Source organism: Pocillopora verrucosa, chromosome 11, assembly GCF_036669915.1.
Source record: "Pocillopora verrucosa isolate sample1 chromosome 11, ASM3666991v2, whole genome shotgun sequence".
Taxonomy (NCBI): Eukaryota; Metazoa; Cnidaria; class Anthozoa; order Scleractinia; family Pocilloporidae; genus Pocillopora; species Pocillopora verrucosa.
In genome coordinates, this window is record NC_089322.1 from 1,359,114 (window position 1) to 1,375,541 (window position 16,428).

The window sequence follows — 16,428 nt, forward strand, 5'->3', positions numbered from 1 at the left end:
TATAACTTCTACGTGTGCTAAATGGCTGCAATGCTTTATTAAAAATAAATTCTAGTTTGTGTTTTAGCCTCCGCCTATCATAATTTTTTAAGGAGTACGAGAAAGTGGAAAAATTGAGCATCTATAATTAAAGTCACATTCCAGTTCTTTGACTATACTAGTTTTTTTTCCTTTTACAAGAGCTATAAAGTCTGAATTGCAAGATGTTTCGTGCCATCATTCTATTGATAAATGAATCCTTTGTGGTGTCAATGGTTTGTAACATACACGCATAACTGCACATAAACCCCTTTGTCGATAAAGGAAACAATGAGATCACTTATCTTTCAGGGTCTAGACGGCCTTGAATACTTTTCTGTAAACAGAACAAAGTTTCAAGGAATCATCACTCGCAGCTAAGCGCCTTGAGAGCGTCGAATTAGTGTAACTGTGATTCCAGGATAAACTCACACCCAAAAAAGGTAAGTATATTTGCACCGCTTAGCATTACAAAGAGACTATAATAAGTAAGAGTGAAAACCATGCATTTTAGCTAAAGTTTTTCAGACCTAGGTAATTATGGCTAACTACTTCAAACTGCAGAACTGCTTCAGGATAATCAACTTGCACTAAACTACTCAACATTACGCTAACCAAACAAATTCACGCTAGAAACTACACACACTACACCGACTATATCGAACTAACGGCCTACACGTACATTGTCCATCTTAGTCTACAAAGAATAATCAACCACACCCTAATCGCCAAAATACAGCGACGCCATTGACTAATTACAACAACCATGAATAAAACATCAAAGTACACCGGCACTCAGAGCCAACCTCCTTCAGCGACAGCAAGTCCTAAGTTCCATGGCAATTTGGGCGTGCAAGCGAAAAATTGCGCTTAAACAAATTAGAATCTTGTCTTAATACTAAATTTAAACGAATGCTTAAATCAAACCAGGTAAACTAAATACTTTAAAACGTTGTGATGATTTCTGTAGCTCTCATTAGTCTCACAATTTGTCAGTTACCAAAACAATTTTATGCCAAATCCACGAGATAATCAAATTTTATTGTCAGTGCAAATTACATGATCCCACAATTCTGAGAATTCAATTTCATCAATTACTGATTGTATACGATCATACAGACTTGAATACACTTGCTCAAATAAATGTTAACGTCTACGAGATATGACAGAGTCATTTATGAACCAAATTCTTTTCAGTTAACAGTTAAGGAACTAATTGATATAGCGTGGACCTTCATAATACGTTTACCCAATTATTGTGGCTAACTACAAGAGAAAGATGATACTTTTCTGAGACTTAAACCGTTTTAATGGTAATTCAAAGCAATTCGAAATTTTCTAATTAAATAACTCTTTAGTCGTTCTGCATGGGACTTTGATTCTATTTAAAGTTGCTGGCTGGAAAAATAATCGTTTTCATTCAGGTTGGCTGGCAGTCAAGATAAGCGCAGCGTTTCTCTTTTTCCCACGAAGATTAATTGTTAACCAAAATCACACAATGTTTCTTTAGATACAATAGACTTTGCAAGAGTCGTCAATAATCGATCATGATCGGTCTTTAGTCATAGTACATTATCCAAGTATGCATAAAAGCAGTGTTTATAACATGCGCTAAAAAAAAATCTCAGACTTAAAGTAAATGTGATTGCACTAAAATATTTCAGTCCTTCAAGTAATTGTGATTTCCAAAGTTAGTGTGTGTTCCACTGTAATGCAGTTGTGGAAACGAAACACAATTCTGCACAAAGAACTCATGAGTGGGAGCAATAACATGACGACAAGTGTCAGATATTGCGCTTCGATAGTCACAGCACACTTATCTGTTATTGATATAACAAGGCGAAGGAACTGAACTGAAAAGTGAAACGAAAGCGAGGACTCTAGCTAAAAAATTCAATATCAACTATATGTGCTAAATGGCTGCAGTACTCTCTACAAAGAAATTATAGTTTGTGTTTTAGCCTTCACCCATCATAATTTTTAACGAGTACGAGAAAGTGGAAAAATCGAACATCTACAATTAAAGTCACATTCAAATTCTTTAACTGTACTAGGTCTATTTTTTTCTGTTGCAAGAGTTATAAAGTCTGAATTGCAAGATGTTTCGTGCCATCATCCTATTGATAAATGAATCCTTTGTGTTGTCAATGGTTTGTAACATACACGCATAACTGTGCACAAAGCCGTTTGTCCATAAAGGAAACAATGAGATCATTTATCTGTCAGCGTCTAGACGGCCTTGAATACTTTTCTGTAAAAGGAACATCATTCAAGGAGTCATCACTCGCAGCAGAGCACCTCGAGAGCGTCGAATCAGTGTAACTGTGATTCCCGGATAAACTCACACCCATCAAAGGTATAAGCATAATTGCACCGCTCAGTATCACAAAGAGACTATCATAAGGGGGAGTGAGAACAATGCATTTGAGCTAAAGTTTTTGAGACCTAGGTAATTATAGCTAACCACCACAAACTACAGTTCTGTTTCAGGTTAATCAATTTGCTCTTAACTACTTAACATTACACCAACCAAACCAATTCAAACCCGGAATTACACAACTACACCGACTATATTGAACTAACGGTCTACACGTACATTGACCACATTAGTTTACAATAAATAAGTCAACCACACCCTAAACGCCAAAAGATAGCGACGACATTGACTCCAACTAAATACAACAACCTTTCATAAAACATCAAAGTACACCGACACCTAGTGCCAACCTGCTGCAGTTACATCACAATTTGGGCGTGTAAGCGAAACAAATTAAAATTTTAGTTCTTGATACTAAATATAGACGAAGGCTTACATCAAACCAAGTAAACTAAATACTTTACAACGTTGTGAGGTTCTCTATAGCTCTCACTGGTCTCACAATTTGTCAGCTGCCAAAGCAATTTTATGCCAAATACACGAGATAATCAAATTTTATTATCAGTGCAAATTTCATGATCCTAAGCTCCCGAGAATTCCATTTCATCGAAGACTGATTGAATGCGATCACACAGACTTGAATACATCTGCATAAGTAGATTTGAACGTCTACGAGTTACGACAGAGTCATTTATGAACCAAATCCTATTCAGTTAACAGTTGAGGAACTAATTAACATAGCATAGACCTTCATAATAAGTTTATTCAATTATTGTGGCTAGTCTCAAGGGAAAGGTAATACTTTTCTGAGACTTTAACCGGTCTAATGTCCTGCTGGCTAGTAATTTAAAGCAATCCAAAATTTTCTGATTAAAAAAAAAGAAAAATTAATTGTCCTGCGTGGGATTTTGATTCTATTTAAAGATGCTGGCTGGGAAAATAATCCTCTTCATTGAGGTTGGCTGGCAGTGAAGATAAGCGCAGCTTTTTTTTTTCCCCACGAGGATAACTTGTTAACCAAATATCACACAATGTTTCCTTAGATTCAATAGACTTTGCAAGAGTCGTCAATAATCGATCATGATCGGTCTTAAATAATAGTCAGTACATTAAGCAAGTATGCAAAAAAAGTAGTGTTTATAACATTCGATAAATTATTTCAGTCCTTCAAGTGAATGTGATTTCGAAAGTCAGTGTGTGTTCTTTTGTAATGTAGGCGTGGAAACGAAACACAATTCAGTCACAGTACACCTATCTATTATTGATATAACGAGGCGAAGGAACTGAACTGAAAAGTGAAATAAAAGCGAAGACTATTGCTAAAAATTCCTCATTAATTCTATGCATGCTGAATGGCTCCAACACTGTTTACAAAGAAATTCTAGTTTGTGTTTTAACCTCCGACTATTATGATTTTTAAGGAGTACGAGAAAGTGGAAAAAAGGCCATATTAGTCTATAATGAATAAGTCAACCACACCCACGACTGTACATTAAGCAAGTATACAAGATAGATGTGTTTATAACATGCGATAAAATATCTTATTCTTTCAAGTAAATGTAATTTCGAAAGTCAGAGTGTGTTCCATTCTAATGTACTCGTGGAAACGAAACACAATCCTGAACAAAGAACTCATGATTGGGAGTAATAACATAACAAAAACTTTCAGATATTGCCCTTCGATAGTCACAGTACACTTATCTGTTATTAATATAACAAGGCGAAGGAACTGAACTGAAAAGTGAAACGAAAGCGAAGACTCTAGCTTAAAAATCCAGTATTACTCCTATGTGTGCTAAATGGCTGCAATACTTTCTACAAAGAAATTCTAGTTTGTGTTGTAGCCTCCGCCTTTCATCAATTTTAAGGAGTACGAGAAAGTGGAAAAATTGAGCATCTATAATTCAAGTCACATTCCAGTTCTTTAACTATACTAGGTCAATTTTTTTCCAGTTGCAAGAAATATAAAGTCTGAATTGCAAGATTTTTCGTGCCATCATCCTACTGATAAACGAATCCTTTGTGGTGTCAGGGGTTTGTAACGTAAACTTACACGCATAACTGGGCATAAACCCCTTTGTCCATAAAGGAAACAATGAGATCATTTATCCTTCAGCGTCTAGACTGCCTTGAATACTTTTCTGTAAAGAGAACAAACTTTCGGGGAATCATCACTCGCAGCTGAGCACCTCGAGAGTGTCGAATCAGTATAAGTGTTATTCAAGGATAAACTCACACCCATCAAAGGTAAGCATACTTGCATCGCTCAGCATTACAAAGAGACTGTCATACGTGGGAGTGAAAATAGTACATTTGAGCTACAGTTTTTGAGACCTAAGTAATTATAGCTAACAACTTCAAACTGCACTAAACTACTCAACCTTACACCAATCAAACCAATTCCCACCCGGACAAACACAAACTACACCGACTACATCAAACTAACGGCCTACACGTACATTGACCATATTAGCCTACAACAAATAAACAACCACACCCTAAACGCCAAAATACAGCGACGACATTGCGGAGACAGATTACAAATTTGAGAATTTAAGGGTAGACAACTAATTACTGTGGCAAAGCTATGCGTGGAAACGGATCATTCCAATTAGTGCGTCGTGAAATTTTCTTGTCTCTGGCAGAAGAAAGATATCGTCATCGCGTAAAGATGGGGGACACGTTTGAGGATTCAACGATTCTCGACCAGAATCAGGTGCAGAATTTGAAGAACGTACCAGACTTTCCTGACGGAAGGGAGCGTTTGTTGTACCGAGGTAGTAGGGATGGGTGGCTTTCTTCCAACTTTCACAAACATTGTGATGAAAAAGGACCAACAGTTACATTGATCAAGGCAGTGGTCAATACTAAAGAGTACATATTTGGAGGATATACTGACCAAAGTTGGGATTGTAAGTTCTAAAATTGACCTAGTTCTCTTCTTCTTTGAAATTCATGTCGGAAAATTACAACAAGAATACTCAAATAATTTATGCTAACAGAGAATTTGAAAAGGCACAAATGTCCCACAACATTTGAGTGTACAAGAGAGGTTTGTTAATTTGTTATAAATTCCCACCATGAGGATTTAAAGCAGATCAAAATTTTGACAATAAATAAAATCAACAATTAGATTCCATTTCATTTTGTGTCTGTCCGGCCACAGAGGACATCAAAATGAGTTAAGAACAGGAAAATGGCTAATGAGCTATTGTGTTTCTAAATCAAGCACTGAATTTGACGTAATATTATGCAACTTGTCGCAACGCGTTACCGTAAGTAAAACATCATATTTTCCAGGGGACTCTCCTTTCCCCAGCCTTAGAAATTCAGAGACCCTCTTGGACGTTAATCGAAAAAGAATATAAATTCCGAGGTAGAGGTCTCTTTTCCTGAAAGTGTTGTTGTCCTAAATCTCTGCAAAAATTAGGATCTTTCGCTCCAGGAAACGGAAAGGAAGGGACCTTGGAAACGTGATAAACGAAATCGAGTTCAAAATAAGTGCTAGTAAGGGGCAGTCAAAATTACAATGCAAAGTTATTTCGGAAAATTGTTTCAAATTTTAGCCTCTCGTTGGACAAAAAAAAAATGAAACAATTTTGTGGTGACGTCCTCTCACATGTCTGTGCTCTTTAAGATTAAAGACAGTCAGCATTCGCACAACTCGTACATTAAGCCCATTGCAGAAGACCAGTCCTCACCCAAAAGGCTTAGGCTGTATTCATAGGAAGTGGTGACTAGAAATTGGTTAGCAGAACCACGGAAATTTAGAACTGTCAGATTCTGTAGGCATTTACTTTAACTGGTTGGCTTGTATTTTTTGTTTAGGTAGGGAATCAGACAAACGAGCAGAGAAATCGTTTCTGTTCAGTCTTGTCAACCCGACTGATCAGTCACCAGTAAGGATGCCTTTGATAAGTGGAAAAGAAAATCAGGCTATATATTGTTCCAGTCGCTTTGGACCAACATTTGGCCTTGGACCAAAGCGTAAACTTGGACCACCATCCCAGCGTGATATGCATGAGCATGATCTTCAAGTTTGCGATAACCCAAGAGAGAACTACTGCTATACTTCTTTGAATCACTGTTACCAATGTCCACCACAGAAAAATGCTTTGAATTTTTTGGCAGGAGGTCAGGAATTCAGGTTAAGTGAAATAGAGGTTTATGGGATAGACATAAAACAAGATTTTTTTCCTCGACTGAACTGAGGGTGGTTTGTAAACTACTGCCTCTCGTTCATTTTCTTTTACCAATTATGGTTGCACGAATACTGCTGACTTGAGAAACAGACAAATCAAACTGTAGAAAAAATAGTAATGGAAAAGATTGTAATGTGTGTTCGTTTAGTTGGATGAATTGCTGTTTTTTTTAAGTACTTTTTTAAGATCCTGGTTATTGAGACCTTTTCACCGTTCATAGCGTAGATGATGTTGCGCAAATGTACATCTTAGCACTTTTGACCATAAACAAAAGTTTGTAGAACTTAGGTTTAAAACCATCTATATTAAAAGAAAAAAAAACAGCAGAGAGTCTTTCTCATACATTTCTTTTTGTTGCCACCCGGTCCTCCTTCCCTTTTTCAAAAGCCCCGGCACTCTTTTTCCACCGTAATGTTGGAATATTGAAATGATATATGACAAGGGAGGGAAGTTGGAGGGGTGAGAGGAAGCAATTTTCTTTTTTCATTCTCTTAAATGAAAACAGTTGCAATGATGCTCTCAAAGCTTTGTTGCACAACCACAAGCATTTTGTGCCATCACTTTGTGTTTTCAAGAAAAATATGGCGGTCACGGCGGTGAATTGTGAACTCCGTCAAGCTGATTTGTTTGAGGGCCCAAGACCTTTCGTCACTGTGAATGACAATTTAAAGAGATGAAATATGATAATATTACAAAGGTCTTCGGGCCCTAGCTCTGAAGTAAGTCTCCGTTTAACCGAACTAGTACTACTTACACTCAATTGCTTTTCATTCGGCGGCAACTACTTCAAACAAACTAATGGCGTAGCCATGGGTACCAAAATGGGAGCCGGCTACGCCAATCTTTTCGTAGATTTTATCGAACACCAATTTTGTAGTCAATACCACGGCCCCAAACCTGAACTATACGGCCGCTACATTGACGACTGCATCGGCGCTACCTCCTCTACCAGAGAGGAGCTCACTCAATTTATAACCACCGTCAACTCCTTTCATTCGGCTCTTTAATATACCTAGGAAATTTCAGACACTTCTTTGGCTTTTCTAGACGTCAAATTTCAATTGCAGGCAACGGTACCGGTCTATGCACTTGTGTTTACTACAAACCTACAGATTCACATAGTTACTTGGTGTATTCATCTTCGCACCCATCACACGTCAAGAATTCCATACCTTTTTCACAGTTTCTCAGACTTCGTATTTTTTGTAGTGACGACTGTGATATTTCCTAAAAATGAGAGGTAATGTGCAAGTTTTTTGATAAACGTGGCTATCCTGTTTCTGTCGCTGAAGCAGGCCACCACCGTGCCCAACAAATTGATCGACAGTCAGCACTGCAAAAGGCTGAGAAGGAAAAAAACTGATTGCATTCCATTCACTCTCACATTTCATCCTCACAACCACGCAGTTAAATCGATCATTACTAAGAGCTAATGTCAGCATGCATCAGACAAACAGCGGCAAGTCACCCAAAATTTCCTTCCACTCTTACTTTCATATTTTGTAGCCCAATACGTTCTAACAATTGTGGTGTAGTTTTTTTGTAAAAACTTATTTCAGTTTTCGAGAAATGACTTTTTGCGTTCGACTGCTCAAATATGCAAATTTTCACCGTGAATATCACCCAAGTTGTGTGACCTCATGTAACGATTCCACATGACCTCCAGCATTTCTGTCAACATAATCCTTTGTTTTAACATCTTAACTTATTTGCCTGTCATTATTGAAGCTAGCAAAGAAATATTTACTTTTTGGTGAATATTATTGTCCGACATACTTTTCCTATGTCGAAAAGTAGCATCAAAACAAAGACAGTTTTAACAATGACCGATATGACAGAATCTACTGAGCTTCAAGCTTTTAAAAGAAATAAAGGATGGTTATAAAGTAACTTTAAAAATTTCCTTGTGTATTTGTGTTGTTCTATCTTGAGACGAACTCGAAGTCCGGCAAAATTTGCTTGATAGCGACTATGAAATACACATGGTGCGCCTATTCGTCCCCACCGTTAACTGGTATAAATCACTACAATTTGCAAATGCACATAGCACTCTTACCTTGTTTATAAATGATTTTGCTTAGGGTTAGGGTTAGGGTTAGCTCTACCACATCTGGCCAGATTTATGTTCCAGTTTATATATCTTCTCTATCTTATTATATCAGTTGCATGACAAGCGTGACACAGAAATTCAAAGATGAATCAACCTCCGAAATACCAAGAGATGGGTTTTTTTCCTCTTTGCATGACATCTAGAAAGACCTTTCAGGAATTACTGCATTCATTCATTCCATCAATGATTCCTTTGCCGGCTGAAGTCAAAGTATGGTTACAAAAGTCAATTTGATTGAGAAGCTACATACTGATTTAGCTAACTGATGTGTTCTATAAGCATCTCATCTTACATGCTAACATGGAGATTTGCTGTTCGGTTAAATCGTTCGCTGGTGGAACTTGTGGGCTTAGTCATCGAGAAGACCGAAGTTGTATATCTCAAGTCGTTCCCTTGCGTGATTGTTAAAAAGACATTTCAAGTCACTTGCGGAGTTGCAAGTTTTCAGATCCAGAAAATGAAATTGATCTTATTTCTTCGAGACGCCAAAAGATATCGATGATTTTAGAAATTGCCCCACTCATAGATCAAATCTCAGTGTTGGGTGGAGTCGTGGTTCCAATAGTAGATGTAGGGTGCCAAAAGAAGTGTTCGGCCATGGTAAAGGTAGGGCTAAGACGATTCCAAAAGCCGATAGGGGAATTGGCAAGCGTGTATCACAGATAAAAATCAAGATGTCTGGAAAATTCGTACGATCTGGCTTCGGTAAGTAGGCTACTTACCACCATGAGCAAAATTACGTGTGACGTCAGACTTAAGTCTCGACTGGGAATTGGTCAATAGGCCACCAAAATTCAGACAGAGGCTGAGTTTTCTGAACTAATGTCTGAACACTTTGTTGACTTTCCGCTGTCTGGGGGGGACGCGTAATTATGCACGCGGTGGTAAAGGGCCCTTCCGCACAAGCAACTAGACGCTGACAAGACTTGTTTCTCTTCGCCAAAAATCATATCAAAATTTGTCCTTGCTAAATGTCAAGTGTGCTGCACGCATCAGCACCCCGGGGAGACCCTTTACAAAAGAGGGCGGGGGTACGCGCCTGGAATTTCGAAAACGACGGTTATAAAATTATATAAGGTATATAAGTTTTATACGTGTGGGAGTGGCAACAATTAGCCTGTAGAAACAAGTATTAATGTCCTTTTCTGTCTCTTTCTATGCTTCCCTCGCTCCTAGAGAGGATTCATACAAATAGGAGAGCCGTGCCGCATTTACATTATACAGGTAGAAAAGGTCGTCCAGAATGAGTATTTCGTTCTGAAATGAAAACCCCAATAAACTCACTCAGAAATGACACGTTTCGAATAAATTTTACACTGGTTATTATGTGGCAACCGGTATGAATTCGTTCTTGTACAAAACTCATTCGGAAGTCTTGTAAAAGGCCCCTAAAAGTTTTTATTCCCAGAGCATCACGCTTTGCTCACCTTTCTGAATACTATAAATTCCAATAGCGTTGGAAAAAAACTGCTTCGCTGCCGCTGAAACAACGATAAGTGACCGAAATTAGCATATATTTCAATATTTTCAATTTAATACGAACAAAAATCTTTATGCATGCTAAATATTCATTTGTGTCGGTATCAATTATTGCGTGACCAGCTTATGATATAAATTAGGGAGGGGAAAACACAATGCAAAGCCTGGGCTCCTATCAAAAAGTAATACCCAGGCGTAATATAATAATCGAAACGGCTAATAAAATCATAAATAAACAAGGTAAGAGTGTTATGTTAGACTTTTTTACAAATTTTAGTGACTTATGCCAGTTAACGGTGGCGACAAGTAGGCGCACCATGTATATTTCATAGTCGCTATCAAATAAATTTTGCCGGACTTAGAGTTCGTTTCCAGATAGGACAACACAAATACACAAGGAAATTTTGACAGTAAATTTTTAACCATCCTTTTTTTTCTTTTAAAAGCTTGAAGCTCAGTAGATTTTGTCATATCGGTCGTTGTTAAAACTGTCTTTGTTTTGATGCTACTTTTCGACGTAGGATAGGAATTCCCATAATAAAATGATGTAGTTATCGGAATTCAAACACCTTATCTGCTGTTACTCAGTATGGCAGAAGATTTCACGAAAATTCATCTTTGAACAAGTATTTACTGTTAGATGATTTGCCAAAAAGTGTTGATGTTTGTGGAACTGAAGGAAGTTTAGATCTTAAAAGTGGTTACAGTGAAGGAATATTGTCTGATTCAGTTGACAGCAAATCACTTCTTGAAAATCTTGTAAGAAATAATATTGGATAGAGACCCTCAGCGGGAAGATGTTTTCCTCGCCTAAACTTGATTTACATAATGTGCGTGTAAACGATACATCGTCTTTCGTTATTTCTGCATTTAGCGCACTACATACAATAATACTGCATACCATGAATTCTGCTGCGATTTCAATGATTTCCATCATAGTAAAGAATGGTAAAGAACTGACTTCTAAAGTTTTATTAAGGGCACCAAGATGGACTTGGCAGATGTTTATTCAGAAGGATCAGACAAAATTAATTCAGTTTTTGAAAATCGCCGCAAAAATTGCTAATTTAAACGCACCCTAAGTAAGCCTGAGTTCTCGCAGTTATGCAAAAAAAGGACATGACAGGTGGCTGTTACAGTTTAACACTAATTAAAGTTAGGATCCAAGAACAACTGTTTACGGGTGACTGAATGAGAACTGGTAGCGTTTACGCTTTGCTGAACTTAGCTTTCTACGTTGAATTTTATATATTTTTTAGCGCTAGCATAAAAGAACTCGATAACTTTAAAATCCTATCGTTACAACAGCCGTCCTGCCTCGAAGCAGGACAGATTTTGTCAAGCGTCGATCGGAAATGGGTGAGGATGCTTGTCGTACCTTTTAGGGGTCAAAATCAATGATCTGGTACCTTTTACGGTGTCTCAAACTTAAGTGGACTACCAGAGACCTAGCTGGTACCTTTTAGGGTCTTTTCCGCTCAATAAAATAAGCATTACTAGGACGATTTCAAAGATCTGACTTAAACCTCTGCAGCACATCGATAAAGGAGTTTTTATTTTTTGTGTTTAAATTGGTACTTTTTAGGGGTAGACATCAGTTGTTGCCACTCCCACACGGATAAGACTCAGGTACCTTTTATTCTTTTATAGGGGTCGTTTTCGAAATTCCAGGCGCGCATCCTCGCCCTCTTATGTATAGAGGTTCCTGGGGGGTGCTGATACGTGCAGCACACTTGAAATTTAGCAAGGACAAATTTTGATGTGATTTTCAATGAAAAGTAAAAAGTTTTGTCAGCGTCTTTTAGCTAGTGTGGAAGGGCCTTTTACCTCTGTGTGCTTAATTACGCGTCCCGTCAGACGGCGGGAAGCCCACAAAGTGCTCAGACATAAGTATAAAAAACTCTGCCCCTGTCTGTATTTTTGGTAGCCTATTGACCAATTCCCAATCGAGACCTTAGTCTGACGGGACGCGTAATTTTGCACAAGGTATCGTTATGTGAATTTTCCTTGCGTACTTTCTGTGGTACAGGCTTGCCAATTCCCCAATAGGCATTTGGAATCGACTTAACCTTACCTTTACCATGGCCGTACACTTCTTTATGCATCTACTAATGAAACCACGACTCCACCCAACACCGGTACCGAGATTTGATCTATGAGTGGGGCAAATATTGAAATCATCGATATCTTTTGGCCTCTCGAAGATGCTGGCGCCGGGGGGTCCAAATCCATGGGGGGTCCAAATCCGCTGTGACACCGGTAAAAGGTTGCGACAAGTAGGCACACCATTTATATTTCATAGTCGCTAGCAAGTAAATTTTGCCGGACTTTGAGGTCGTCTCACGACAGAACAACACAAATAAACAAGGAAATTTTTACAATAACTTCATAACCATCCTTTTGTCTTCTAAAAGCTAGAAGCTCATTAGATTCTGTCATATCGGTCACTGTCAAAACTGTCTTTGTTTTGATGCTACTTTTCGACATAGAAAAAGTATGTCGGATAAAAATATTCACCAAAAAATAATATTTCTTTGCCAGCTTCAATAATGACAGGAGATTAAGTTTAGATGATAAAACAAAGGATTGTTGGTGACAGAAATACCGGAGATCAAGTAAATTCGTTAGATGAGGTCACACAACTCAGGTAACATTCAGGATGAAAATTTGCACATTTGAGCGGTCGAACGAAAAAAATCATTTCTCGAAAACTGAAATATATTTTCACAAAAAAACTACACCACAATTATTAGGACATATTGAGCTACAAAATATGAAAATAGGAGAGAAAACAAATCTTGGGCGACTTGCCACAATATTTCAAATTTGTTCGATGGATGCTGACATCCTCTCTTAAGTTGTTTAGGTAAGGAAAGGCCGCAAACTGCCATATGCTGTTTAGAATGATAAGGGTGATTAAAGTGTCTAGCGACTGGTTTGGATGCGTCCTTGTCATTTCTTTCCACGTCGCGAAAGTATTCTCGGAATCGGTCGCCTAGTCGTCTTCCTGTTTCGCTAAGGTATAACTTATTGCAATAAGAGCAAGTTATGCCGTAAATAACATTGGCGGAGGTACACGTAAAGTGATCTTATTGGATCTCTTAGGTCCCGATATTTTCTCTACGTTATGAATGAAAGGACAAGTTTTGCATCGTGAGCGAGCGTATTTGAAAGTTCCAGATTGGTCATTGGTTTGAATTGAACTACTGACCAAAAAGTTGCCTATGTTTTTGACACGTTTGAATGAAATAAGTGGGGGTTGCGAGAAGATAGTGCCAGTCTCTGAATCGTTTTGGAGTAATGTAAATTTTTTAAGAATGATAGATTTAACTGCGTGGTTGTGAGGGTGAAATGTAAGAGTAAATGGAATGCGGTCAGTGTTTTCCTTTTCAGCCGTTTTTAGTGCTGACTTTCGATCAATTTGTTGGGCACGGTGGTGGCCCGCGCTTGAACGACAGAAACAGGATAGCCACGTTTATCGAAAAACTGGCACATTGCCTCTGATTTTTCGGAAAAATCAAATTCGTCATTGCATAAACGACGAAGTTTGAGAAACTGTGAAAAAGGTATAGAATTCTTGACTTGTGATGGATGTGAAGATAATTACAACAAGTAACTATGTGAATATGTTGGTTTGTAGAAAACACTGGTGCATACACTGTTGCCATCAATTGAAATTTGGATGCCTAGAAAAGCAAAGAAGTGTCAGAAATTTCCTAGGTACATTTAAGAGCCGCATGAAAGGAATTGACAGCGGTTATAAATTGAGTGGTAGCGCCGATGCAATCGTCAATGTAACGGCCGTATAGTTCAGGTTTTGGGCTGTGGTATTGACTAAAAAATTGATGTTCGATAAAACTTACGAAAAGATTGGCGTAGCTGGGTCCCATTTTAGTTTGTTTGTAGTAGTTACCACCGAATGAAAAGCAATTGAGTTTGAGTGTGAGTACTAGCGAATTCCTTCGTCGCGTTCAGCGATAACTGTCCCCGTAGCTAACCTCCAGAAGCCTATCGCTGTTCTAGTTGTGACCGGTGTAATATCTCGTCGCTGGATAAGAAGGGAAACAGCAGTGCAAATGAAATGGAATGTTTCCCTTGTAACCCGAAAGACGGTGCATTTGGGATAAACTTTTGAGTTCAGACTTGATTACAGCTAACTAATTTCACCAAACTTCTTAGTGAAATGACACAAATCAAAAATAAAAAGGAAGAGTAAATTCCCCCAGAGAAAGCATAATATTTTCATCGCTGGTTTGCTGCATGGCACTGGATTTGTCTGTTAGCATAAAACACAACCTCAAATATTATTGTTGTTTTTTAGAGGCTAGTTCTTCTAGGCTTGCAAGCGAAACAGTACGCTTAAACAACTAATGGAAGCAGTTAAGAGAGCAAACGGAGATAAAAGGAAACGGAGATAAAAGGAAGCAAATGTATCACTCAAACAACTTTTATGGTGATTTTGTGATAGTAAGGTTGCTTTGAAGCTGTATTTTGGCGAAAACTGTGAAGTTTTTTTGTTTGGAGTTAATTGTAAGCTATGGTAAGATGACCGGGGGTATGCCAAAGTTTTAAACAACTAAATGACCAGCAGTTAGATATTTTTTTGAAAATTTGACAAATTGAGAGATCTTGTACAATCAAAACTATCATATGTCGATGTGAAACTGGGAAGTAATCTTGGATGGATTTGTAAATCTCCTGTCAAGCGCTTGGTTTACGCTTTTCAGAATATGGAGCCATGGATGCTGACACTTAAAACGACCGGCAGTTGCAAATTTTCTAAAAATTAAGAAATCGTGACAATAGATACAATCAAAACTATTATGTGTCGGTGAGGAACTGTTAAACGATCCCGGGGAGAATCATTAATCTCATGTCTAACGCTCAGTTTACGATGGGCTTCTTAACATGTTCAAGGAGATACACGGAAAGAAATGGAGCAGCAGTATACGATTTGATACCAGAACACCCCCTACCATTATAGTTCTCACAGATAAAGGCTTGTGATATTCCCTGACTTTCCCTCCCAGGCCCCTTCCCTAGATCCGCCACTGACTTTCCCTGATTTCTTTCAAAGATATAAATTTTCTCTGACTGAGAGTAAAATTCCCAGACTTTTTCCAGGCCTTGCGGGAATTCATTTTCCCCTGAATTTCCCTGAATTTCCCTGAACTGTGACAGCCATGCGTAACATTACCGTGCCAAAAACAAAACATAATTCTTTTAATAAATAGCCTCGATTGACCATGAAAGCAATGAAGGACAGGCACCATCTTTCAGTCATGTCAAGTTATGTCAACACTCTGAAAAACTCGAAATGCTGACCGCCATTAGAAACACAGAAGCATCCTGTAGAGTCTCAGGAGACTACCGTCAAGAACATACCTTTGGCTTTTGAAATAAGAGTAACCTTGCATTGCTGCGAAACCAATGATTACACGTTCACAACCATGTTTCATATGTGAATTGAGTACTTTATGCACGAGTTGGTCATAGGTATTCTTTGATTAGGTAAAGGATATAGTTGAATTTATTTGACATGTTGTGGTGTCTCAATCGATTCTGTTTTTTGGCTTTATCCCATATTCATTAATAAAGGTGGTGTTTTTTTCTAGGGAAGCGTACTTTTTTGTACGATTTTTGTGTAATAAACCATGAAATATGTAATAAAATCTACCGATCAACCTCTCACCTGGCGTAAGGTTTATTGTGAAAATGACATCGTGAAATGGCCTCGATATACCACAAAATTAACTTCAAATCGCTAAGACATAACGCAGTACAGTCTTTTGGTTGTATTAATTAAAAAGGCAAGGGGATTGGGCTACACCCCTCAGCCCCTCCCTCTAAGCGGTAGTTTTCGTGTAGCCTGTTGAAGTGGTTTTCAAGCGTAAGTTGGTTTCATCATTTAGGTGACGATTGGAAAGGCGCGGAAAAAGAGGCAGCGAGGGAATTAAATGAGAAGTTGATGAGCACTAGTAACAACCGCTAAAGCCAATGCGATAATGGAGCAAACCGCAGGAGATCACGGCTCTTTTTTCACAAGAGTGCTCCTAGAGGCAGAGAAGAAAGCCAGGTAAAAAATAAATGATCTGTCAAAATCCTGACCACATCCCAAACAAGGCCATCATATTATTAACAAAGGTGTTATAAATATATACGAAGACATAATAAGACAGTTCGTCTGCTACTACGAGTACAATTTCATTTTCGAAGGAGAAAGTTACGATGATCTTAAGAAG

General features: G+C 38.2%; 1 long non-coding RNA gene across 1 annotated transcript; it reads left to right on the forward strand.

The window, feature by feature from the left end:
* The first annotated feature begins 4,547 nt into the window (after positions 1-4,547).
* LOC131770542 (uncharacterized) lies at positions 4,548-6,281 on the forward strand. Its single transcript, XR_010715736.1, has 3 exons — positions 4,548-4,642; positions 5,041-5,307; positions 6,224-6,281. It is a non-coding gene; the product is annotated as an uncharacterized lncRNA (long non-coding RNA).
* Positions 6,282-16,428: the final 10,147 nt, after the last annotated feature.